The 26,139-nt window shown below is 38.7% G+C and overlaps 1 protein-coding gene across 3 annotated transcripts in view; it reads left to right on the top strand.

Annotated features, from left to right (window-relative positions):
- Nyap2 (neuronal tyrosine-phosphorylated phosphoinositide-3-kinase adaptor 2) overlaps positions 1 to 26,139 on the top strand; it is a 268,470-nt gene that overhangs the window by 87,488 nt on the left and 154,843 nt on the right. The window lies entirely within an intron of this gene.

Raw genomic sequence — 26,139 nt, 5'->3', positions numbered from 1 at the left:
TTCTTTTTTTTTTTTTTTTTCCATACGTTACTCACTATCAGGTGCTTCCTATAAAACACATGAAGATTTTCCAGCTGTAAACAATCATTATTTAAACGTCTGTCCTCTTTGTTTTCACTATGCATTGGTCAGGTACTACGAGGAATACAAGTTTGGAAATCTACTCCCCATCATGCTGTGGGGTTAAACAAGGGTGACCTGGAGTGAAGGAGATGGAATGGACCAAAGGGATGTGAACTGAGTAGAGAGCCTGAGTGGACAAGGCCAAGGGTAGAGAAGTGTCCCTGAGAAGACAAGGTCAGGCAGAGGTTCATGCTGCTGGCCTGTGACAGGCAGATGGCCTAGTCACAATTTAGTTGAAGGATCAAAATCTGGACCAACATTCTTCTCACAGATCATCTTATCATATTCTAAGATTCTATGAAAGGAATATAACTTATTTTTAAAAATGTCCATGCGCCTGGTTATAAATCTGTGGGTATATGTAAATATGTCTCACAACTGACTCAGTTTGAAGTCATGAGATTTTTAGAAAAGTTTACTGGGTCCCTACATCTTATCTTTTCACTTGCATAATGGAGATATTAATAGTGTTTTGTCCATAGAATTATTTAGAGATAGTTCATGTATAGGATATCACCTAAAACATAGATGATTATAACTTTATTATCCCTGACATTACTGTTTAGTCAATTTAATCTCTGTACAGTATCAAACAAATCAAGTATCTTGCGTCATTATGCAAGCAAAGTAGGGATCTTCCATGAGAAGTACCTGGTCCTAGAATACGGGACATCCCATAATTGGCCTCCATGTCTACATAACAGGCTATGTTTCTATCTTAATAAAAATTTGCATGATGACCCTCTACTTGGGGTTGAGGAGGCGGCTAAGTGGATAAAGTACTTGCAGTATCTGGTCAGAATTGGAGCTTGGATGCCCAGCACCCATGTAAATGCTGTGTGGGATGGAGGCCCACCAGTCATTCCAGCACTAGGGCAGTGGAAAGGGGATCTCTAGGGGAAACTGGCTACCTAGACCAGCTGAGCTGATGTGTCCCGACATCAAATGAGAGGCCCTGACTCAGTAAATACAGTGGAGAGTGAGCAAGAACAACACCTTACATTACTTTTGGCCTATATATACATACATACATACATGCATGCATGTATACACATATGCATACACATCATATATACATAAGCATACATATGTACAAACATTCATACACACACATACAGACGCATGTACCCACACTCATGTGGCCACACAGATGTAAACAGGCATGTATACTTGCATGCATATATACACAGAAAAGTAATACTGTATACATCATGATGTAAGGGTATTATGACAAGCATGCCACATGCATTTTAAATGTTCCAACTTGAGTGTTATTTCCATGAGGTATAGTGTCGTAGTTTATTTACTGTAACTTAAAGTAGACTCTCATGAAATAAGTATATATTTTATAGTAAGTTTTACATTTTTTATTTATTTATTTGAGAGTGACACAGAGAGAGAGAGAGAGAGAGAGAGAGAGAGAGAGAGAGAGAGAGAGAAAGAGACAGAGAGAAAGAGAGAGATTGAGAATGGGCACGCCAAGGCTTCCAGCCACTGCAAACGAACTCCAGACGCGTGTGCTCCCTTGTGCATCTGGCTAACGTGGGTCCTGGGGAACCAAGCCTTGAATCGGGGTCCTTAGGCTTCACAGGCAAGCGCTTAACCACTAAGCCATCTCTCCAGCCCTAAGTTTTACATTTTTTAAGATGTATTTAAAATTCACCTCAAAACCAAGCATCAGTAAAGAACAAGACCACTATTCATTACCTCAGTAAGAAGCCTGAACTGGTGCAGGCCAAGAGTGATGTTTGGCTATAGTCTAGTACCCTGCACTTGCAATGTTAGCAATATAAATATCTGGAAGATTTTACATGTGTATACAGAATTTTTTCTGGCAGGAAATTGACAAGGGATCTCTCTACTCTCTCTCCCACTCTCACTGTAGTCTGAGTCACTGTCGCCCTCTCCACAATGAGCATATTTGCCACCTGATTGATCTCCTCACTAAGTTCTCACTCTCTCTCTCCTACCATTACTAACTTGGAAATCAGTTCACATAATGCTACTATTCTGTTTAATTAAGTTCAGCATACCTTTAAGGGGACAAAAGAAAAGACTTGGTGAGTGTCATTTGCTGCTTCCCATGGAGTAAATCTCTCTACAGAGGCCATTTTCAAGGTTGCTATGGGCAGTCACAGTGGAGTTGGCAACAGGTGCACAGGTTCCTCTGTAAGTCAGTGTGTGCCAACTTTAGTACCTCACTAGAAACCTTTCCCAATGAATCCCCAAGCTATTCAGTCAAGTCCTTTACAATGACCATGAATCAAGCCCCCATGTCCAGGGACAGTCAACCCTATGGTCCTGTCTGGGTTTGCATTCTTTCTTACTTGGCTATTCAATTTATGAAGTGGGCATGTACCTGGCAGCACCTCACATAATGTGCATGAAAACATTCACCATGTTCGAGGAAAATACAAATCCACGTTGGTGGGAACACTGGCAGGTCCTTAACGTGAGGAAACATGACACATAGATCACTGTCTTTCATTAAGCTACCCAAATTACTCAGTGACTGTCTCCCCACAAAAGTGGATGTGAATCAAGGTTTCTGTCACCTGATTTACTGTGAATAGCCTCAATATCTCCTCAGGGAAATGGGAAGTCTTGCTTTGCTTGACTTTGTAAGTGACTTACCATGGCAAGAATGAATCAGCCTTCCTGAAATGTTTCATCTCATTTAGTCCTCCCGGTAGAGCAGGTCCAGTCACATGGCATTGCTCTGAAGTTACCACCAGTTTGGCAAATTCACCTCCAAGCCCCAATGAGCTGTATGTTTTTCTTACTCCAGAGCCCATGCCCTGTTGTTTGAAGGAAGATACCAGACAACCAGGTATGAAATTCTATTCTTTCCAGAAACTTGCTCGTACAATGTAAGATAATTAAAAAAACAAAAACTTACAAATAAGCTTTCTCCAAGTTTGTCATCTCCAGGTTAGACTTGATAGTAAGTTTCTAAACATGGTGGCATCACTTCAGGGAATGTTACTTGTTTTCAGAGAGGCTATGGGTACTTTAATAGGGTTGTGAGTGATGGAAAAGCCTGGTGACCACCTGTGGAGATTGTGCAGCCAGCACAGTACATTTCTACTTCTATCTTTGTGGCACGAATGTTAAATTTTAAACATGAGAACAGTACAGATCTTATGATATGTTTGTGTCCCATCTGATTTTAAGTAAAATATAAAATATAATAATATAAACTAAAAAGCACTATATGCTCTTTGAAGTGTCAAACTGTTATAAAGAATTGCATATATATATATATATATATATATATACATATATATATATATTGAGAAATTACATATATATAATGATATAATAATATATATAATAAATAATACATAATATATATAATACGTGCATAATATATACATATTATGTATACATATATATATGGTTTTTCAAGGTAGGGTCTCACTCTGGCCCAGGCTGACCTGGAATTAACTATGTATTCTCAAGGTGGCTTTGAACTCATGGTAGTCCACCTACATCTGCCTCACAAGTGCTGGGATTGAAGGTGTGTACCACCACACCTGGCTTATATTGAGAAATATTAATGAGACCTTTACCCATTAACACAGCATTTTAAATTGTCAGAGCTATGTTGAGACCTGTTGTGATTAAAATCAATAATAAGAGGAAAACCATCGATTCTTTCTTCATCTGAATGATGTTTACTTTGCCTGGTACAGGTGACACATGATTCATGACTGTATACTCAGCAAACTGAGACAGGAAATTCATTTAGCCCAGGAATTAAAGACTATCTTGGTCACAAAACAACTGCCCCTCCCCCCCAAAAAATACTAGTTTATTTGGAATCCAGAAATTTAAACTTTGAAGTGAAATTAATTGGGAAAATTCAGGTTTGTGTGCCCATCTTGAAGTTTGGGAGCTGAAAAATTTAGACAACAGTTATCATTCAGGTCAGTTGAAGTATGAATGTATTTCAGATCTTCACTATATTCTTTGTAGTACCAGTTAATTGCCTCTTTATTAAGCTCTTGAGTAGAAAATATCTCCTTTTCAGTTGAATTACTACAACCTAAAACGCTATCTAGCACAGGTGTATTAAATGGTATTTCATAATCAATCAGCTTTGTGTTTTTATGGACTTCAGTAGAAACTGGAATTAAACATGAGAGCTGTTTTCCATAATGGAATGCAATGCTATCTGGCTTTAATGGTATTTTACTGGGACATCAGTACAAATGGCAATGCTATAGTGAAAAGATGATAGGGTTTCTCTAGACAAAGATGTGTTCAGACTAGAGCCATCTGTATACATGATCATTACTACCCTACCTGCTGCTACTTGGACTTGTCTGACCTTGACCTCCTCATTTGACATGACTGGGTTCATCTCATTAACATGTAAGTATAGGAACAAGAGTGATAAAGACATGGCCCAGCACTGAAAATAATGATTGACTAGCAAACATAAGGTACATCTGTCAAGATAATATTAATACCTTTTGAATGCAGTGGAGATGGCAAGACCCATGGATGAGAGATTCCAAGTTAGAGTTGATGTTGAACAAAGACAGAAAGTGAGTTTCAGGGGCAAGCATTGGGAGTCAATGGTGGAGATGCTTAAAATTGAGCTTAAGGAAAGTGTCAAGATTTTGTCATCAAAGGTCCATATTATGAGAAGAGTGGTAGTTAAGATAGGAAATAAAACATATCCTTGTGGAGTTTTAGAAAGTGTATGCCCAGAGAACATAATAATTAAAATAATGGAAACAACTACTTTTAATTCAAAAGCAATCAAAGAACATGTATGTTGGTGCTTTTCCTAGATTTGTAGTCTAAATTTTTTAAGATTTGCAACTTTCTTTAAGAGAAAACTTAACCAGATGCCTATGACAATTATAGATGCAAAAACTAAAATGAAATTATTAAAAGTTAATTGTTATTTAAAGGTAAAATTGTTTTATAAATTATTCTATTTTTTGAAAATGTTTATTTGTGAGAAAGGCAGATGATATATAGAGAGAATGGCATGCCAGGGACTCTAGCCACTGCAAGTGAACTCCAGACCCATGTTCCCTCTTGTGCATCTGGGTACTGGGTATATGGGTAGTGAGGAATCGAACCTGGGTCCTTAGGCTTCACAGGCAAGTGCCTTAACCACTAATCCATCTCTACAGGCCTTAAAAATATTCTTATTCCTTTACCCAGAGCTAACTACTATTAGTAGTCAGTGCATATATTTACATTTTTTTCTCTCACATCTTTCTATCTCTTATCCATCTATCTATCCATTTAGCTACTCATAGTTCCCTATATGCCTTTCTATGGTCCCTCCACCTGTCCATTCACTCATCCACCTACCATGTTTTAAAACAAAAAAAACAGTTTCATGTATTGTGTGATTCAATTTTTATAACTAATTCATTATATGAACCCCACTATGTCTGTGTATTTTTAAAACTGGATCTTAATAATTCCTTCCCTGAAAGTATGGAAATTGATTCAACCAATCTCTTATTTTTATCTATTATAAAAAATGTTTCAATGACAAAGAAAAGGTTAATTGTACTTGTAACATGAACCATGTTCCAGTAACTAGGAAACTGTTTTCAATAAGACAGCTGTAAAGTCACATTTCCCTGGTACCCTTAGATGTTTATAAGAGGGTTTTGTTTTAGCAGGATAGATCTTGAATTTAAATGTATACTACAATCCTACAACCCCAAGGCTGCATCTCTTTCTGTATTGTGCAACACTGGAGCATCTAATATCAGATGATAAATATTATAATGAATTCAAGTAAGATCCTGCATTCATGATAATTGAAGATTTTTTTTTAAGAAACACTGTGGGCATTAAAACTGTGGCTAGCATGTTGTGATAATAGCTTTTAATTTGTTTTGGATAAAGATGTATGGGAGAGGATGAGGTTTGATCAAAGGCAAATTTTAACACCAGACCTTGGAGCCAGCCCCTTAGGGCTACAGCATAAAGCAGATAATCCAAGTGCCCACATTGACACAGAGCATTAGATTCAATTATGCTGTCTGAAGGAAACCAATCAGGGAGAGTGCTGTTCCCAGAAAGCCATTCCAGGAAAACAGGCGGCCAGACTTCTGGCCTCTTCATAGGCAGCCATGACATCTATATTTCAATCTAGCCCATTATTCCATTTGGGTGCATTAGGCAGATGTGAACCTGTTATAAATAAAGAGAGCACACTGGTCCATAGAGTAACTAACACATCTTTGAATAAGCATTTAACTCTTAAGCAGCATCGCTCAAGATTCATATTTACATGTCGCTTTGAATATAAGAATGAGGGATAAAGTTTTCACGTTCAGAGTTATATGCATGATTTTTTTTTTTTGATGGACTTCAAAAGTGCCAGGCAGTATCCTGCTTAGATTTATCAGTTTACAGGGGTAGTGCATCCAGTGAAAAGATTTGCAAAATGTTCTTTGTTGTTAAATGGGAAAATCACTTCATGAATAAAACCTGAACTCATTGCATATTCTCATTTTCATTCTACAAATACCCTGAGGGATCATTGAGTAAGATATTACTATCTCCATTTGATAGATGAATGAATTTGTTTGGAAATTATTTCACTAATGATCACACAATGTTTTAGGGACAGAGTAAGAAACAATGTTCTAACTAGAGTAGAAACAAATATGAGGGCTATAATGGTTCATTTGAGTGTGTGTGTGTGTGTGTGTGTGCGCGTGCATGTGTGTGTGAACAATAGTGTCTTTTTATGCGGACACAGATTAAGAGATTTATTGTCTTCTATGTTTAAGTTCTTCCGGGAAAAGAGTGACTTGACTATGTGGTCCACTTTAGAAGTTGGGGGTTTCTGGATGACATAGTGTATCATCCTCTGTGTTCAGTTTATTGCTTTGTTTCCTTGAAAATCAAATTAGAAATTTACTTTAGTTGATTTTAACTTAAATCTTGAATATTTAGAAATCACTTTTTGTGTTTCGAAAAAGTACTTAGAATGTATAGGATATAAAGGAATGCACACTATTTGATCCTCATCCAGTGGCCAGTGCACAGGGTTCAAGTTCTAGAAGGGGCAGACACATAGAAAAAGAAAGTCACAACACTCAATTAGACATACAGAAGTGCTGGAGATGGGGGGGGGGCTCTCTGACCTAACTAGGATCAGAGGCACTGAATCTTGGCCCACAGTGTTCTTATTCTTAGGCTCACAAACATATCACAATATATCACAAATAGCTTATGTAAGAATCACAAATAATTACTTTGACTTAATTCAGACTGTCTTGAGAGAGGTTCCTTGATTTTATGGCATGTGATTTTCGATAACAGGTTTGTTTACTGGAAGTTATCTGGCTAGAGTAAACAGACCATGGACACCTATAGTTAGGATTTAATTTATTTTATCTAATTTGAGGTAGGAGAAGCTGAATTCCTCAACTTGCATCAGCATATGTGATAACTTTTGTAGTTATGCTATCAGGAACATTGAGATATGACAGTGGTCTCCAACAAATTTCAAGTCTGTATATAATTATGAATAAGAAACAAAGTTACAAGATAAAAATCATTCAAACTAAAGAAGAAAGTAGTATTAACAAAAGTTTCAAGGATGGGCTGGCATTCAATTTAGGCTTTGATAAAAATTACAGTTTTTAACAGAGCTATAGTTTTAAGGGGCGATGATGCTAGGCCAATAGAATCACAAGTGAATAGTACAAAAGAATACAGAAGGAGGCTGGACCACGTCCAGCAAAGCTTCCTCTATTGACTTACACAGGAGCTAGTTTCTTCTGTGGGAAACACTCTAAAGGGAAGTAATGTGGTCTTTCTGTTATAGGACTGTTTTTCGCACTGCTGGGGAAAACTGAAATAGAGAATTCAAGTAACTGGCCAAGAGCCCCCATTAATTCAAGGCCTTGTAGTTATTCTGGAAAATAGTGTGCCTGTGTGAGTGCTTAGTAGAAGAGGAAGGATTTTTGACCTGTTATTATATGTGTACATAAGATTAGAGGTGTCAAATTACTTGGAATTTCTTGTCTGTGTCTAGGAAAGAATGTTGGTATTGTAGCAGAGAAAATTTCAGTAGAGGCATTGGTGAAGTGATGATGATGATATTGTTTGAATGTGGTGACTTTGACAGCTAGTAAAACATTCACTTGGAAATGCCAAGAACTTTGTTGGGAGAACAAATAATATCTCAGGATGGAGTTATGAGGTAGAATTATACATATGATTCAAAAGTGCTCCATCCTGAGATACGAAAATAACAGAGGCAGGCTATAGTCAGTGTATTCAGATTGCTATTTGTCACAGACAAGTAAAGAAAGGAGAATTATTGGAACTTTGGCCTAGACTCAAGCATGAATGGAAGAATGCAAGTCAGTGAAAATACTACATGGAAACAATCTGAAGGATTAGATGGAAGAGAGGTCAGTACTCAGGAAGACAAGTAACAAGGTGCAATCCTCAAGGAAGCCATGGCATAAGAAAGAGCCCCACAGGGATCAAGAAGAATTTATTTAGAGAAAACAAGAAAAGAAAACTTTGTTTTTGTAATAAAGATGGAAAAGTGGCTCTCTGAGAATACATTTCAGTGGTCCTTTGGTTGTGAGAGACAGATAACAATAACTACAAAGGGAATTTTAGTCACAAGAAAGCCAAACATCCTTTTGAGACATTGACATTTTTCTTCAGAGAAACATCCATCAGATAAAACGATGTATTTGGAAAGTGTCACTCAATAAATGTTTGTAAATTAAAGAAGAGTGAATGACTTCTCAAATGATTGAGAAATAAGGAAAAAGCAGAGAGGGAAGGAGAAAAGAGAAAGAAAGAAATGTAAAGAGACATAGTGAAAGAACATTTTGCTCTCAAGTGTTTGAAAGGAAAATGTTTCTAAAGAAAGTGAAGCCTGGAATGTTTATAGACAGTTAATAGGAATACTCCAGTGGCTGTTAAAGGAATAAGAATGGTGTATGTAGAATAATTCTACGGGGAAAGACCTAGTTGGACCCCACCAGAAGAAGACCTTATTTTTTATTTTTATTTTTTAGTGAAATAGAGTTCAAGGTGTCATACTGAGGGGCTAGGCCTAGGCTAATAAAACCAGGGGATTTTGAGTCTTTTAAAGTTATTATGCAGACTGCATAATATTCATGAAACTGTAACAAAAGTCCTTTAACTCCAAACCCTGAGTTCATGTCTGTTTTTTTTTTTTTTTCTTAGCAAAGAATTGAGATAAAACAAGACTGAGAAGTATAATTTATGAAGCATTACATTTTTATTCAGGAAAATATGAGGGAGAGAGAGGGTCCATGAACTGAGGAAGGGAGGATGGATACACCCAAGTGGTCTCAGAGACAGTAAGGGAAGTGAGCATGGGCCTGAAATGTGAAAAGGGATTTAGATAAGAAAGAGAAGAAAATACAGACAGCCTCTGTCATACGGAGAGCAAGGGGCAATAGACATCCCGAGAGGAAGGAGGGGAGGCTTCGCAGGACGGGAACCTTGAAGTTCAGGAAAGACTAACAGCCAACGAAGAGGGTAGACCACCTGTTGTGAATCTCTATGTAATGTTGTCCTGGTGGTCTGAAAGCGGGATGATTGGGCTCAGAAGGCTGGATCAGAAAGGGATCAGCACAACTGAGTAGGAGGTGAGATTGCTGATTGGATGAGATTGGGGCAGCTGCTGAATTGTCCTTCTGCTAAAGCCAAGAGCTGGCAGGGCTGTGCAATGGAAGCCCACTTGTGTTCCGTGCAGCAAACAGAAATCAATTTAAGTTTTCCCTTATGAGCCTTTTCCGAGCTACCTAATAGCTATCTAACTAGCTTCCTCTCAGAACTACATTATTAACTGTTAACAAGGGCACTCTTAAGTTTTATTAATGCTTTAGAAAGACATTGGGTTATTTTTGGTATGATCTGGAAATGAGACTAAAGTATAGCTTCAGTCCTTGACAGTTCATCTTTTTCACAATGTCTCTGTATATACCTGTCTAGGATGTTCAGATTTTTTGAAGTATATTTTGACTCCCCACCATGATTCTATTTGAGGTTAACAATATTTCAAAGCTTTGAGTTGAATTTTTTTCAAGAAGCATTTCACTGTGCCCACATACACTAAATTGTCTGGTACCTTTTATATGGTCTTTTGGCTCTTTTATGCAAGATATTTAGAGCATCCATTAAATTGTAAGACATCATCATCAGAAGGAGAAAATTTTACAAGTGTTTGGGAAGGGGAAATGCCTTATATTTAAGACAGAACTGACATTAAAGTTTTATTTTAGTCCTATGATTTTGTATGGCAAGTTGTACCATCCCTCTGCTAGAAGGTCAATGAATGTCTGGCAGTGTAATTGGGATTGCAAATTCCAAGATAACTCTTTTTTTTTTTTTTCTGGCTGTGAAATTTGTAGCCAGAAATAACTTTGGGTCATACCAACCCCCTTACTGCCAACATTATAGGGAATCTAGATCCTGCAAAATAAGAACACATTTTGCTAGCTTTGCTCATAAAACGACAGTAATAAAAGAAGCCTTCATTTGTATTTGTGTAGTCACTATCATATGTAGCGGCAAAGATGATCATTAGAGCAGGGAAAGGTGCTGGTCATGTTTTGCTGTTACAAAACTTATTTGAAAATCATGTGTAATGAAGTTGTAGTGATGGCCAAGGCATTTTCTAAATCAAGGGTATTGGTTTTATACATTATCACCACAACTGACTTGATGTTTGAGAGCAAGCCTAACACTGCCTCTCATAAGCATAAAATTTTCCCAGTCTTCAGAACATACGTGCGTGGGCTGAACAAAGAGTAGCCTCTTGGCTGTGGCATGCAGAATACAAGTCGTCAGTCAAGATGCTTTGCAAAAGCAAAAGATAATAAAATCTAATCCGGAGATTTGTTCTAAGATTTGTTTAGTGTTTCCCCTATGTTATCTTAGGCATCCAAATTTTCTGCAAACAATATGACAGGCAAATAATGATATACTCCTTTTAGAGGTAAGAAAAACCAAACTAAAGGACTTAGAATCTAGTCAAGAACAGAGCTGGAATTCTGTGTATATTAAGTTCCCATTATCAGTCATTGGGATGAGGGAAAACAGCATTTGAAGATATGATTTTAGAGAATGTGAAATATGATTGGCTGATCTTATAGTCCCAATGTATTTTCTCTTTCCAATGATAGTCTGAGAATGGCAGGAACAAAATGATTCAAAAAGAGGACAGTTTTGAAACTAGCAATTTTTCATGGGTTGTAGTTTTTCCTCACTTCTGGTCTTCTTTCCTGTGGTCTATCTACAACAATTGTCAGGTTCTGCACCTCAGGTTGCTCACCAGTCGCAGGAGAAGACCAACAAAGGAGTGAGTAATGGAGGTGCTCCTGGAGAAGCAATGCACAAGAGCTTGAGTCCAACCTCAAATCTGATGGGTGGGGATATTGCCATATTGGACTTTTAGGGTCATGAAGAGAGAAAAGATAGGATTTGAGAGAGGATTGTGATCTTAAAATACCATAAGTGTCACAAAAGAGTGAGAATTTTGAGGGTCAAAGAAACAGAGACGCTCTCAAAGGGGTTTAATTCCAAGTGACATGAGCAGATCTGCATTTCGAACCATAATCTGGCAGCACCATGGAGGATGATGAGCTCTGAGGCAGTGACATCCCTTTAATCTAGAAGTGATGAACCCTAAGCCTGAAGCAGGGCTGGAGAGATGAACATGAAGGGATTATGCTAATTTCTGAACTTAAGTCACCGGCTCTTATAACACGGACAAAAATTTGTAGTGCTTGAGCATTCAAAGATTTCTCCTTCCTATCCTAATTGGAGAAAATGACAACTAAAAGAATGAAGGAAGGAGTAAAAAATACCATTCAATAATGCCACCATATAATCCATTGCTTAAGAAAACTGTGAATTACCCTTGAACTCTTCCCTAACATTTTATATACACATCCACTTATTTCATGGATAAGTAATGACCATCCCATTTGATCCAAATCTCTCTTCTAGGCATCATAAACACAAAATAAGGTCCTGTCATGTCATATTCTGCCTTAATATCCTGACTCATGTCTCAAGGTCATGAGTCAGACCCAGGCTGTCCTCACACAAACTTTTCTCCTCAGACCTCTCCAACATCAGCTGAAATCTTATCCATGTTCTGTAGCAGCTGAAAAGTCACTTTCTCTGACGGACCTTCCTAGCCACTCAGAGGTGGTTCAGAGCTCATAGACATTTCTTCACTTCACCTGTTGGGGCTTCCTCTTAGAGCACTCTGACCACATTCATCTGGAATCCTGCTAAATCCATAGTCCATCATTCCCTGACCACACGGACTACTCAGTTTGCTCACTGCCCAACAAATATTCTTTGGATATTCTGTGAGTAAGTGAGAAATAGCTGAATTAACTGAATATTTAAACCAAATTAAATTAAACATTTCATCCTATATAAAAATCATGCTCTTAGATTAACTAACCAATTATTGTGGTACTTCAGATGTGCTGTAAGCTAGCCTCTTCTTCTGAGGAAGTTTAAGCCTTCATATACTAACGTTCTGTATTTCTAGCTACTTCTAGATTGAAAAAAAGAAGCCACATATGGTTAGTTAAACTCATTTCTAAAAACTTGGCAGGTTCTCAAACCATATTCAAAGCTTATATAGGTTTTCAAGTCACAAATAAATTATATTTCCCATAAATTCCCCACTTTTTTTTTTTTTTTTTTTTTTTTGCCTTTTGGGAAAGAACTCCCTCCTATGATATGAACTTCTGTAAACAACATTCTAATCTGCATGTAAATATAATGACTTATTTTCCATATAATGACTTCTTTTCAAATCCATCATTGTGCTTCAAGGAGCAGGAGATCTTATTTGTACATAGAAGTAAGTAACATTTTAATTTTAGATTTTTAAAGTACCATCGGTAATTACATATGTTAATCTCAAAAGTATTTGTCATATTTCAGTAAGGCTCTTAAAATGTTCTGCAGAATATGTTCTGGCCTTAATAAGCATTATAATTCATTTCTCTCTATTTATAAGCTCAGAAATAAATAACAGGGATTTTAATGGAAGTTAAAAATACATATTTACTTAGCTTTGATCTACCCTTCTGAGTTTATCATTATGACTGTCAAACTGGTGAACAGCAGTTACACTCTTATCAATAAATACTGTGAAAAGTAATGAATTGTTAGCTTTTCAGATGTTTCTCCTAAGTCTTGATGACCATTAGCTCCAAGTATCACAAAAACTTTGAAATTTCAAGTGGATTTAAAAATTATTTGATAGATTTTATCCTACCTTTCTATATAGTTTGCACAAGAGACAATTATGGCAGAAATGCTAATTTTCTCATTTTTTTATTTCTTGTCAAAGTCCATTAAAATTAATCAAAATTCATTTATATTGTTTAGAATATGTTTTTCTTCACTGTGTTTTTCAATGAAAATTTGTCATCAAAATGTTTTTTTTTATAGATTGAAAAAAAATGATATAGTATTCCATGGCAAGCCAGAAAGGAAGAGAAGGATGATATATATTTGTATATGCTCTTAGTCCACCCTGGCTGCCAAAACAAATTACCAAGCATTTGTAAGCCTATAAGCAACAGATGTCTTTCATAAATTTCACACTGGCTGGGATGCCCAGCCTGATGCCCCTAGTACATTCAGTATCTGCCTGGGGCCACTTCCTGCCCCACAGAGGGCTTTCTTCTCCTGCTCTGCTCACATGGTGGAAGGGGTGAAAGAACTCTTCAGGTCTCTCAAATAAGGCATTGATTCCATTTTTAGAAGTGCTGCTCTTGTGACCTAGTCCCTTCTCGAATGCTACTCTCCCAATGCCTTCAGCCTGAGGATTAATAGTCAAACTCTGAATTTGGGAGTGAGAACTATTGTTCTTATAGTTATGCCAGTCACCTTGCTAAGGGATTTTTAAAATGCTGAGTGCCATTGAAATTTATTATAACAATCTTGTAAAATATTTTGCCCTTCAAAAAGAAAACAATAATTGAGGATGAGAAAACATATACCTCCTATTTAAAGATAGATAATGAACTGCTAAATGAATGCCTGATTATATGTTTCTTATTCTTTCTAAGATAGTAAATTTTAGAGTTAAGATATCTTGGCAAACATTTGATGGTTAGAAACACTAATTATAACATCTGGTGCTAATGGAGACAGTTTCCTATCTTCGGGAAAAATTTTCCCCCTATTTTTTTCTGTAACAGTTCATTATAACTGATTAAAAAGGTGCATAAAAGTCACATTTTAACACTGGACCCAAGCATTCAGAAAAGCATTTATTGATGCCAGACATAGGAAATTGATGTCTAAAAAGAAAATCGAGAAGAGTGAAGATATTAAGAGCATAAAAGAAGAAAACAGACACCCTAGAGGACATGAAGTGGTGAAATTAATGTTTGATCCCAAGGCAAGAAATTCACAGATTATGGCATTAAATGAGCAAGTGGATCTCAGAGAAGGCATTAAGGATAATGGTGAATAAATAATTGGGAAGGAAATATGAACATAATTTAGGGTTACTAGGGCCAAGTTGCCATATAAAAATATACTACATGATTTAAAAAAGAGCAGATGAGGCAAATGTAACAACAGTTAATTATTTCCATTCACAGTGTTAAGGCAAAACAACCAATAAACAGGCTGTGTTATTTTCCTGCTATGTCCTTACCTGGTACCTGTTGCCTTTCCTGACAAATCATCCAGTAGCTTTTTCTTAGTGGTTGCTGTAGTGCATCATTGTGCTTCAGGTGGGGCTTTTGCCAGTGCAAATGTCTGAATGCTTATCTATAATTGCTTCCAGTGAAAGATATTGAGGAACTGACATATACAGAGAAGTCTGGGCTTGATCTAGATTGAGGCACAGCTAAGTAGAAGACCTACACAACGCCACAATGCATGGTGCCCCTAAATTCTCTCCCCATTGGTAAGAAAAGTCTGGGCCCCAAGGAAGTGCTGCTCCTTCACAGTGCTTAAGGTTCACTATTTTTGTTCAGCTTGAAGCTGAAGTCCCCAAGATAGTCATTGCAACCAGAGGAGTCCCATGTATTTGGCTGGCCAGGCCTGAACAACATACTGGCTGACTGAAAGAAATTTTGTCTCCTCATAAGAATCTCCCTTCATAAGTGAAAGAAGAATAGATTCCCAAGAGACAAAAATGGTGTATGTCTACAAACTGTCTAAGCCCTCTTCCTGACTGCACAGTGGACTTCCTAACCTCTATTTTCCCCCTTCATTAAGAAATTGGTAGTGACTAACTACAACACTGAGCAAGAAGGTAGTTTCTCCTAAAGCTGAACGTACTTGAATTGAGGAGCCACTGACTATGCTCCCAACCCTCTGTGCTTAGTGCGCAAATGTGGTGAATTGTAGAACTTCTGTCTGTCATACTGTGATCCAAGCATAACTACCTATGCCTTCCTCTTAAAAGTCTATTTTTGTTTTGAGTTACTACTTTCTAGGTAGAAAAATGGGTGAGACACTAGTCTCTTGTCTCTTTCTATGCCTGATTTTCATGTGCACAGACAGTATTCTTGAGCCTAAATTTCTCTGGCTAGGAGGGCCAGAGAGGTTCTCAGATGTCAGGTTTAGCCATGTATACGTGGAGGTGGAACATAAGGAAGGCAGCATCATATATTAGCCATTATTCAGGGCTATAGCATTAGTTTCCTTCAACTCATCCACAATGAAATCACTGTGGAAAGAATCCAGTAGTTAAAAGAACAAATGGGTGTGCTTGCTCCTTGTCAAATTTTATTCCTTCTTTCTAGTTGTTCCTTCTATTTTCATTTTAAATTTTCCTATTTCAACTCTATGGTTGAAAAAATCCTATCACCATTACCAGATAAATATGTCTCCTTGAAAAGTCAATAAAAAAATTAAAATAGTCTTGCTTGCTGAGGAGTTTGAAAAGGTAGAAATATTCTGTATTATGCCTCAGTAATAGAGATAGATCTTTGAGCTCAGATTTGTAGAATGACTGCAGAAATCAGATACTCAGGAGAGCAAACTCCTTTCAGTTTATGCATTGGTTTCTTAGACAGACTGGGAAGAAGAAAACACACACACACACACACACACACACACTATGATTCTGCGTTTTTATTTGCTTGCTTTCTCCAGTGGATCCTTAGAAGACTCCAAAGTTCTGGGTTGTTTGCTTCCACACTCCACACAGAAGCTGTGCCCCTGTTACTTCTAGAGCTGATATCTCACCTCGAAAGTCACCCTTCTCAGTGCCATGTTTTATTTCTGAAAAGCAACAGCTCTCTTGAGTCACACATCATTAATGCAGGTAGATTTCAAGACAGCTAGACAAATGCTGATAAGCATATCAGACCACTTTGAAAGTTTGTCTTTTGAACCTTTCAATCCTGCTCAGTTGCTTTTGCTCAACTGCAACAGCTTTGCAAAATGAAGCAAATATTTTACAATGTTCAGGACATAGGGCTTTACTTGCCTAGTTTACCTTGCTTCTCAGACTTAAATATAAGACTTTGTTTTGGTTTCATTTTAATGAAGTTTTAATTTCTTGAGGTTCTGTGGTACCATGTGTCTTAATTAAAAGTCATGGTCTTACAGTTCATGTAAGAATCCTACTAGCAAAATTGAGTTTGACAAGGCTTGAAACCAAACACTTGAAAACTAGTTATTCATTGTATATTATATTCTGGACTGTTGGCTTTTTACATGAGTGTCTATGCTAAAAGGTTTCACATGTTGCAACTCAAGCATAGGTAAAAATTTTATGAGCCCAATATAAATATTTATTTATTTCTATGTCTGTGGGGGGGTGTTGCTTGTGGTGGTGGTGTGTCTGTGTACCACAGAATGTGGGGAGGCCAGATGACCACTTCAAGATGGACTCATCTTCCTGTCTTTGACACAGGATCACTTGTCTCTGTAAACAAATGCCAGACTAGCTGGTCTGTGAGCTTTGTATTTCCCTGGCCCCACCTGCCATTTTCCTAGGGACCACAGGATGGATGTACTACTGTGGGCATAGCTTTGAGTGTGCAATGGAAAGGACTGAACGTCCATCAACAGACTTTGCAAGCAGGTACCTTTAACCACTGAGTAATCTCCCCAATCTCCTGTTATTAAGTAGATCTTTAAAAAGTGGTCTTAAAATTGCCATACATAAAAATATTGTCACTGAATAGCAGCTCTGAGAACAGACTATAACTAATGATTTCATTTTACAAATGTCCAGGGCTCTCAAATAAGTCAGTAACCATTTGGGATTTGAGCTTAAAAACATGGTGTCAATTACTTCTGGAAAAATGCACTCTTTGATTTAAAGCATACTTTATTCTTCCTGTTTTATAACAGTAAAACGAACCAACAGACAACTTAATCTTCTGTCATTACTTCCATTGTGTGAAAAAAGCACACTTGTTTAAATTCAGGATTATGAAACATGTTTTTATTTTTATAACAAGATGTGTCAGGCTTAGTCTATCTTGAGTTCTGGAGTCTTCTTGCAAAATGACTCTGTTTTCTTCAACCCACATAACTTTCACATTGAGCCAAGTAGTCCTACAGGAAAGCTGGTAATTTTCAGTCTGAAGCAGGGGAATGGCCTGTTTGCACAGACATCTCTCCTGTCTGGGCCACCATCTCAGGTTTTGAGGCATTCTTTATCCTGCTTTATCTTTGTTTCCTGAATTAAATAGGTTGTGTTGAGTTTGGCAGATACCAGGGTTTGTAGGGCACCTCCAAAAGTGTCTCAGGTTCGTGTGTCTACAAGTAGGGAACTAAGCAGAAAGACATAGCTATAATAAAAACGGAGATAGTTTGTCTTCCAGTGGAAGAAGCGGGTAGGAACTAAGGGAGAAAATCAAGAAATGCTATACAAAGTATCAATGCTTTTGCAATCAATGCTTTATAGCCTTTTAGGATCATTTACATAGCATGGGCGTCCTAGCTCATAGACATAGTATATTGTTTTTCATGAGCGCCATGTCTATTACAGGCAGTCTCCATGTGTCATATGTCTCATTAAACTCTTAAATTTTCACCTAAATGGTGTGTGTTATTATGATGATTGACAACAAGTCATCTTCAGACTCTCAAGTGCTTCTGTCCATGTGACAGTGGCCGGATATAGTCAGTGGTGGAGGTGGGGGTGTGTGGCCAGGTTTCTTTTTGGCTAATTGCTGATTTTGAAAATCCTTCCAGACCTCACTGTGTGTCCTGCCCTCCTACCTTGTATGATTGCTCGTCTTTATGTCCTAGCAGGACCCAAAGGAAGCAGCCTTCCATGATAGGAGTCAGAAGGGGAGTTTACCAAGGAGACTATCCTTAGAAGATGAAGAGGAAGCATCAGAAAGCTGCCCGGGCATTGGCTAAGCGCTGCCTGGGACAGCGTAAATTTTGAAGATTCTGGTTAGAGGCTGTCAGCTCACTGCTTTCATCAGAGAAGATTCTCTGCCTGAGGATATGTGAGTCCCACTGCACATGGCTGCCACAGTCCATAGAGCTGATATCATCCTTTAGGGTTAGGAACCAGGTCTTTTTTATTCCCATCTGACACCTCCTAAGGGGAAAACGAGAAGGGTACAATTACTGTGGTCAGCTGTGGTGGCCACCATGGCAGCTTACATGGAGCTCTTGCTTGCGCTCCATCACCCCACCCACCAGTGTTCTGATTCTTCGTGCCCTTGTTAATATCTCTGCTGACTTTGCTGGCTCCCTTGATGGTGGGATTAATCCTCTTTTACATGAAGAGTTGCAACACTTGGTAAACATTAAATGATTGGGATGGAGTTGCAGCATGTGGGATTTCAAAGTCACAATTGGGCATGGGAATATCAAGAGAATCACGCATACATGTTCCTCTCCACCCAGTTGTCAAAGCCACATAAACCTGATCAAGATGATCAACATGGTGGTCTCTCTCAAGATATTAGCACTTCTCACCTGCTGTTCTTTGTACATAGAGAGTTTTAGTTGCCTGAGAGGCACCTATTGTCTTTTGTTCAGTGGGGCCCTTGTATCTTCTGGAACATGAGTGGTTTTTATGGCAATCAGAGCCTTTAGCATTATAGAGACAAGGACTTTGAGGATACTGTATCTCTCCATTGTTTGTTGCTATGCCAGAATGCCAACGACTGAATGTAATATGACTTAAGTGTCTCTACTCAAGGGATCATGGTTTCAGGAGATTTCAGGCCATCATAACAGGGAAGGCAGAAAAGATGTAATGGCAGTGGGAACATTTGAGAGGGGTTCCCTGCATTTCTGTGGACACAAAAGCAGAGTGCTAGACTGGAAGTAGTTATACCTTTCAAGGCCAGCTCCCACAGTGAAATAACTCCAGAGAGTAGCCCTACATCTTCTGAAAAGATACAACTTCTCAAAACAGTGCTATTATATAGGGTTTGGGTATTCAAATGTTTGAATCTATGGTGGATATTCAGAATGAAACCCTAAAATTCTGTCTCTGGCAAGTACACAGTCGTTTCATAACCTACCTTCAAGGGTATTAATGGTTTTCACAGTATCACCATTGTTCAAAGACCAAAGTCTGATCTGTGCCTTGACGTAAACTCTTAAGTGTGAGCTGCTCTAAACTCAAAAGCATGTTGCATACTTCCAGCTTGTGATGGCAGAGAGCAAACCTTTGCATTCTGAAAAGGGAGGGACAAGATGATCATAAGGAAATACTGAACCAACCTAAGACTGAAACACAGAATGGAAAATATTTAATTCTTGTTTTAGTCAGCTCCATGCTGCTTGGATTAACCTCCAAACAAGACACAGGTTATGGGATGAAGGGTTTTTTTTTTCAGGGTTACAGATCCAGAGGAAGTTCCATAATGATGGACGAAGCTGGCCCACGTTACCAAATCTATCCAGAGAGAAAAATCATCACTAGCACCACCACAAGCCTACCCTGGGAACACCAGTCAGAGCTCAAGGACTCAGCCTAACTTCAACTGGAATTCAGACCCACCCCACAGTAACTTGCTCCTTGTCCTCCTAGCGGGAGTCTGCCTGCTAGGGGAAGGGCGCAAATTCAATTTTAATAACACTTGAGTTATTAAGGACCATAGATTCAAAGTGCCACATTCTTCCCGGACCCTCATAGACTCAAAACCGTCTCATATTATAAATTGTATTCAGTTCAATTTTAAAGGTCCCACGGTCTTCACCAAGTTAAAATAGTTCCAAACTACCAACTTTCATCTGATATTTAATACTGTCTTTTAACTGTGAGTCCTGTAAATTCAAACAAGTTACATATTTCCAACATATAATGGCACAGAGTAAGCATTTCCACTGTTAAAAGACATAGCAAGAAGACCCTGGGCCAATGCAAACTCAACGACCATTAGGAAAACATCTGTAGTTCAAGTCAAAATCTGTGCCAAGTGACCAATGATGAGTCTCAGATTTCCCAATCTGCCCTTCCAGCTGGGCTTAGTAGCCAGGGGAAGGTCTATCCAGATCTAACAGTGTTACATGGCAGCCCTTGCATAGTCTTGGCACATACAAAACATCTTGAGATTTCCGTACACCCATCTTTCAGACTTCACCAGCTCATCATTAGGGTCATCATGCTCTGCCTCATGCAGCACCTCAGCAGAAGGTTCTGGAAATGTGTATACTTCATGACCCATTCCATGCATTTTTCTTGCTTCCAAAACCACAATGTCAGGTGTACTAAATCCATAATATTAATTCAGGGTCTAAATAAATCATGACCTTCAAGGAGAGAGTTCTTCATTTCTAAAAATTGGCATTCCTACCATTCAGTCATTCTTCAGGTATATTTCTATTATTTCATTGTAAAGTACTTGAGCCCTTCAAAATGCCAATATATTTGACAATTGCAGCCTCAATAACCTAAAGTCAGTCTTTGTGCCTATAAATTTTAAACTTGTTTGCATTTGGCCAGTTTAAAACTTTATATCTCTTAGTTCCATAATTATAGCCAAGCACATCAATTCATTACACACCTGACCTTGATCAAACCCTCTAGGCACAGACAATAGAACACAGCTAACCCTTATACCAGTAGCCAAGTTCCAACAATGTTCTTTGTAGTCTTTTCTCCCCCTTTGAATGTGCATGAGCAAAGTCTTCAAATACAATTCTCTCTGCACTTAGGAGTTTCAAACTCTCATCAGAATAGTACATACAACTTGGTTTACCACTCTGGAAGGCATCTTGAGCCCAAACCCATTATTCCAAAACACAAGTTCCAGAAGACCAAAGTCCACAGGTATTGACTGATAACGAGTTTCCTAGGCAACTGTCCAAAGGTGACAGGGCTCTTAAGTGTGAGCTGTTCTAAACTCAAAAGCATGTTGCATACTTCCAGCTTGTGATGGCAGAGAGCAAACCTAACTTCAGGTGTGCAGAGCTTGCAAAGAGAGTGGCCTCCTGTAGCCTGGGGTTTTTTGACATGCCTGGCAGCTCAGGCCCCTCTCCTGAAGGCTCTAGCCTGTGCCTGGACACATAGTCAGATTCATCGTACATCAGCCCCCTACTCTCTGTTATCAATTTCTGTCATAGTCAGCTCCACACTGCTGGGATGAGCCTGAAACCATATACACTTTATGGGAGGAAATAATTTATCTCAGGCTTGTAAATCCAGAGAAAGTTCCATAATGGTGAATGAATCTGATCCCTTTACCAAATCCACACAGACAGAAAATAAAAATAAAAACACCACTTTCACCATAAAGAAACCTACTATGGGAAGCTCAGACATATCTAACGCACTCTACGTACCTCAAGCTGGAATTCCAAATCTATCCCCAGGGACATGCTCCCCCTCACCACAGCAGGAATCAGGCTGCTAGGGGCATAAGCTGTAAACTCAATTTTAATAACACCTAAGTCTATTAGGGGACGTAGATTATAATTACCACAATGTTACAGCTCCTTTCTGGCATCTTGAACACATTTTCCCCTTGTGCAAGCCACACAGGTTTAGGTAGCGCCATTTGTGTGGTATTTCCGCATGCAGCATGTGTGGCCTTCCACTTGGGCTGACTCCTCTTCGTTCCTGCAGCTCCTTTTGCAGATGTCTCATGATCCTGGAATCTGCGGCATTCTGAGATATTCACCGTACCTGGGTTCTGCTTTCCTGGCTTCACGCATAAGTAATGTAGGGGCTGTCTGTGAGGAATCTGAATCTGGGACACTTCTTTCACATGTCCTAATCTTAGCTGCCATGATCAATCGTTCTTACATTCCGTGTGTCTGTGCAGCCAAAGTATGTAAATTATGGTGCAAGTTTGAGAGTAAGCTAACCCCTTGGGCTATGATCATAGTCTCTGAGTTGTTGCATGGAAGGTCATGGAAAAATACTTCTCTAGATTCCAGGATACCCTGGCATCACTCCTGCTGTCTTCTTTTCAAAGAAAGTTTTAAAATAAATTTGCATCTTTGGCATTGTAGAGCCTTTGATGGATGGGTAGGCTCTTGCCTGAGAAGTCTCCTATGTCTGCATGCAAATTTTGCAGCTTCATGTTAATGCCACTAATCACTTTCACTAGGGCCTTGGCTTTATATAAACATGTGTCAACAACAACTATCACCTTATTCTTACCTACTCTTTTAATTTTTTTTTGTTTATTTTTATTTATTTATTTGAGAGCAACAGACAGAGAGAGAAAGAGGCAGATATATATAGAGAGAATGGGCGCACCAGGGCCTCCAGCCACTGCAAACAAACTCCAGATGTGTGTGCCCCCTTGTGCATCTGGGTAACGTGGGTCCAGTGGAATCAAGCCTCGAACTGGGGTTCTTAGGCTATACAGGCAAGCGCTCAACCACTAAGCCATTTCTCCAGCCCTTTTACCTACTCTTGACCAAATTGCATGTTTTCAAAGCTTTCCTATCTGATTCTTCCTCAAGGGTATTTCTGTAATGCTAGCTAAAAGCAGGTAACAATAACCACACTATAGCCTGATACTGTGTTGTCTTGAAGCTTCATCCACAAAATAAGCGAGTCTATTGCTTTTCACACTTTCAGGACAGGGACAGAAGATAGCTAAATTCTTGACCACAGTGTAACTTTAAAGGCCTATAGTTTAACGGACAATGGGACATTAGCTTCTGTTCTTTTGCACTCCCACCAGAATGGCATATTATGATCTTCTTGCAGATTTCCAGGACTTCTTGAGTCCACTATTTCAAACTCTTCCATATTCTTCCTGAAAGCCATCTCCAAAGGTCTGCGCACCCATGAATTCAGAAACCAATTGTATGCTTCCTTCCATGATAGTTCCTGGTCTCTGGAAGCTAGACATATCATCACCTTTATTATTTGCCCTTGGCTTTAACAGGAACCATGGCCTCAGTGTACATAACTCACTTTTAGCCCCATTGCCTCATCCTGTGTTCTCAGCCAGGTCAAAATAAGCTTGAACCCTGACTTGCTATTGTTTGAAACACACATTGATTTTTTTCTTGTGAGAAGAGTTACTGTGATATCTTTGTGTAAAGTTACTTTTTGAGCAAAAGCAGAATTATAATTATTTTATGCTGATACAATAAAATATAATTCTGCGGTGAAGTAGCAGAGCTAATAATCTGTCTGGAAAATGGTATAGGCCCTATGTAGGTCAAAAGTAACAGAAAAATCACTGCTAAGATTATTTCTGGTAACACTCTCTTAAATGGCTGTGTGCATTAACACATGTATAAATCTCCCCCAGGTGAGTACATTCCTGGCAAGCTGATGCCTCGATAAATAAACCTTTCAAGTATCTTTTGTTTGGTGATACAACAATAGAAATAGGGAAAAGACATGCAGATAAAAAGGAATTTAAGGCAAGGTGAGATGAAATCAAATAACTCATCTTCTGTGAGAAACATCAAAGCCATAGATTGAAGAGCAATCATCCCCTCCTCCACCTCTGGTGTTCCTGAAATTCTTAGTGATTTTTTTCACAGACTACTCTATGTAAGCCTCTCCTTCATTATTTGATTGATTCATGTTGTTGAAATAAGCACGAAAAATAACTGTGCAGAGACTCTGTGCGGCAGGATGCTTACCACTTTGATATGAAAACACACACTTAGCCATCACTTGGATGACATCCATACTCTGAGATGTCTATTGCTCTGTTTTGTAACAGAAGTTCTAGTTGCCTTCTTTGAAAAGATAATGCATACAATGTCAAAGCATTAGCTCAAAACATTGAGGAAAAGTTAAAATATTAAAAATGTGCTTGATTGAGTGGCAAGTTCTATTTTGGATTAAATGTCAGAATCAAAATGTAATGATCTTGTTGAATCCTTTCTGCCCTTTCCTACAGTGGACATGTAGTTCTTTATAAATCCTTAGTTAAAGAGAAGCATTTCATTCTCCATTCTGCTCTTACTACAATTTTAAACTTAGGACAATCATTAAAACAGTATGAAGCACACAATAATTAGAATTTTAAAATCTTACTTTGAATTCCACCAGTTACGAAGGCAACACCAGAAAAAACTAATGATGTCTAAATGAAACTGTTTTATTTGAGCTGGAGAGATGGCTTAGTGGTTAAGGCACTTGCCTGCAAAGCCTAAGGAACCAGGTTTGATTCCCCAAAATGCATGTAAGCCAGATGCACATGATGGCACATGTGACTGGAGTTCATCTGTAGTGGCTAGAGGTCCTGGCATACCCCTTTTATCTCTGTCCCTTCCTGCCCCTTCTCTTTCTCTCTCAAAAATAAAAATAAAGCCGGGCATGGCAGTGCATGCCTTTAATCCCAGCACTTGGGAGTCACAGGTAGGAGAATCACCATGAGTTCGAAGCCACCCTGAGAATACAGAGTGAATTACAGGTCAGCCTGGGTTAGAGTGAGACCCTACCTTGAAAAACCAATAAATAAATAAGTATAAAAATAAAATGTTGGGGAAAAAAAAAAAAACTATGTCTAGAAAGGCAGATTCCAAAAGCTTACAAAATTCATATATCCAAATTTTCTTTTCACCATTTATATATCTAAAATTTTGTACTTGTATAACAATGCATTTGTGTACGTGTGCAGTTCGTATATGAGTGTGGGCATGTGTGCCACAGTGCACACGTGGAGGTCAGAGGAAAACCTCAGTGCTGTCTCCATCTTCCACCTTTGCTTGAGAAGGGAGCTCTTGTCCCCGCTGTGGATTCCGGGCTGTCTGGCTTGTGCGTTTCTGAGGATTCTCCTGTCGTCACTTCCCATCTTGCACATCCAGCTTGATGTGGGGTGTGGGGATCCAAACTCAGGTCCTTGCCCTTGTACAATCCACACTCTATGTATTGTGTTATCTCCCCAGTGAAAGTCAGTATTTTATTATGATATTTTTTTCTTTTTCTTTCTTTTTTTTCCCTCTCTTGGCAAATGAGCTTGACAGATAAAGCTCCAAAAAGATTTCCCTTCTAAAGGTCGTCTTCCCACCCACCTCTTAGTCTTCATAAAAGATCCTGTGTGACCCAATAGCAGAGGCAGACCCTATGAGATATTTCCTTGTACAATTAGCTGAACTGCAAATGGAGTGGAGCTTTAAACTTTTCTTCATATGTTTCAATGTAAAACTTAAAAGAAATTAAACTTGGTGTTTTCATGTACTTCTGAACACTGAAGGAGAGTCACCTCTGGGTCAGGCTGTGCTTGCTTTTGGCTGAATGCTGCAGCTTTCTTATTCCAGGCTTGCTGCTTAGTGCCTTAACTTTCTGACATCACTTAAGGTTTCTAAACAGCAGAGTCTGACTGTTCCTTCACGGGTTCACAAAGTATTCCCCTCTGCCCTTCCGTTTCCTTCCTTCTCACCCCTCCTTGCTCCTTTCCTTCCCTCCCCTCCCTTCCTTCATTCCTACACACTTCTCTTCTTTTTTCTTTCCTTAGCCTCTAATTCTCTCTCCCTCCCTCCCTCTCCCTCTCTCTTCCAGTCTTTCTGGTGTTGGGAACAGAATGTTCACAGTTGTTTTTCATGCCATCTTCCTTCCCCTGTGAGCAGCAAGTAAATTAGGGGTGGTTGTGATGGAAGGATAATCTAAGT

The sequence above is a fragment of the Jaculus jaculus genome, chromosome 4, assembly GCF_020740685.1.
Source record: "Jaculus jaculus isolate mJacJac1 chromosome 4, mJacJac1.mat.Y.cur, whole genome shotgun sequence".
Classification (NCBI taxonomy): Eukaryota; Metazoa; Chordata; class Mammalia; order Rodentia; family Dipodidae; genus Jaculus; species Jaculus jaculus.
The sequence above is the reverse complement of the archived record's forward strand: the minus strand, read 5'-3'. Positions and strand labels throughout refer to the sequence as shown.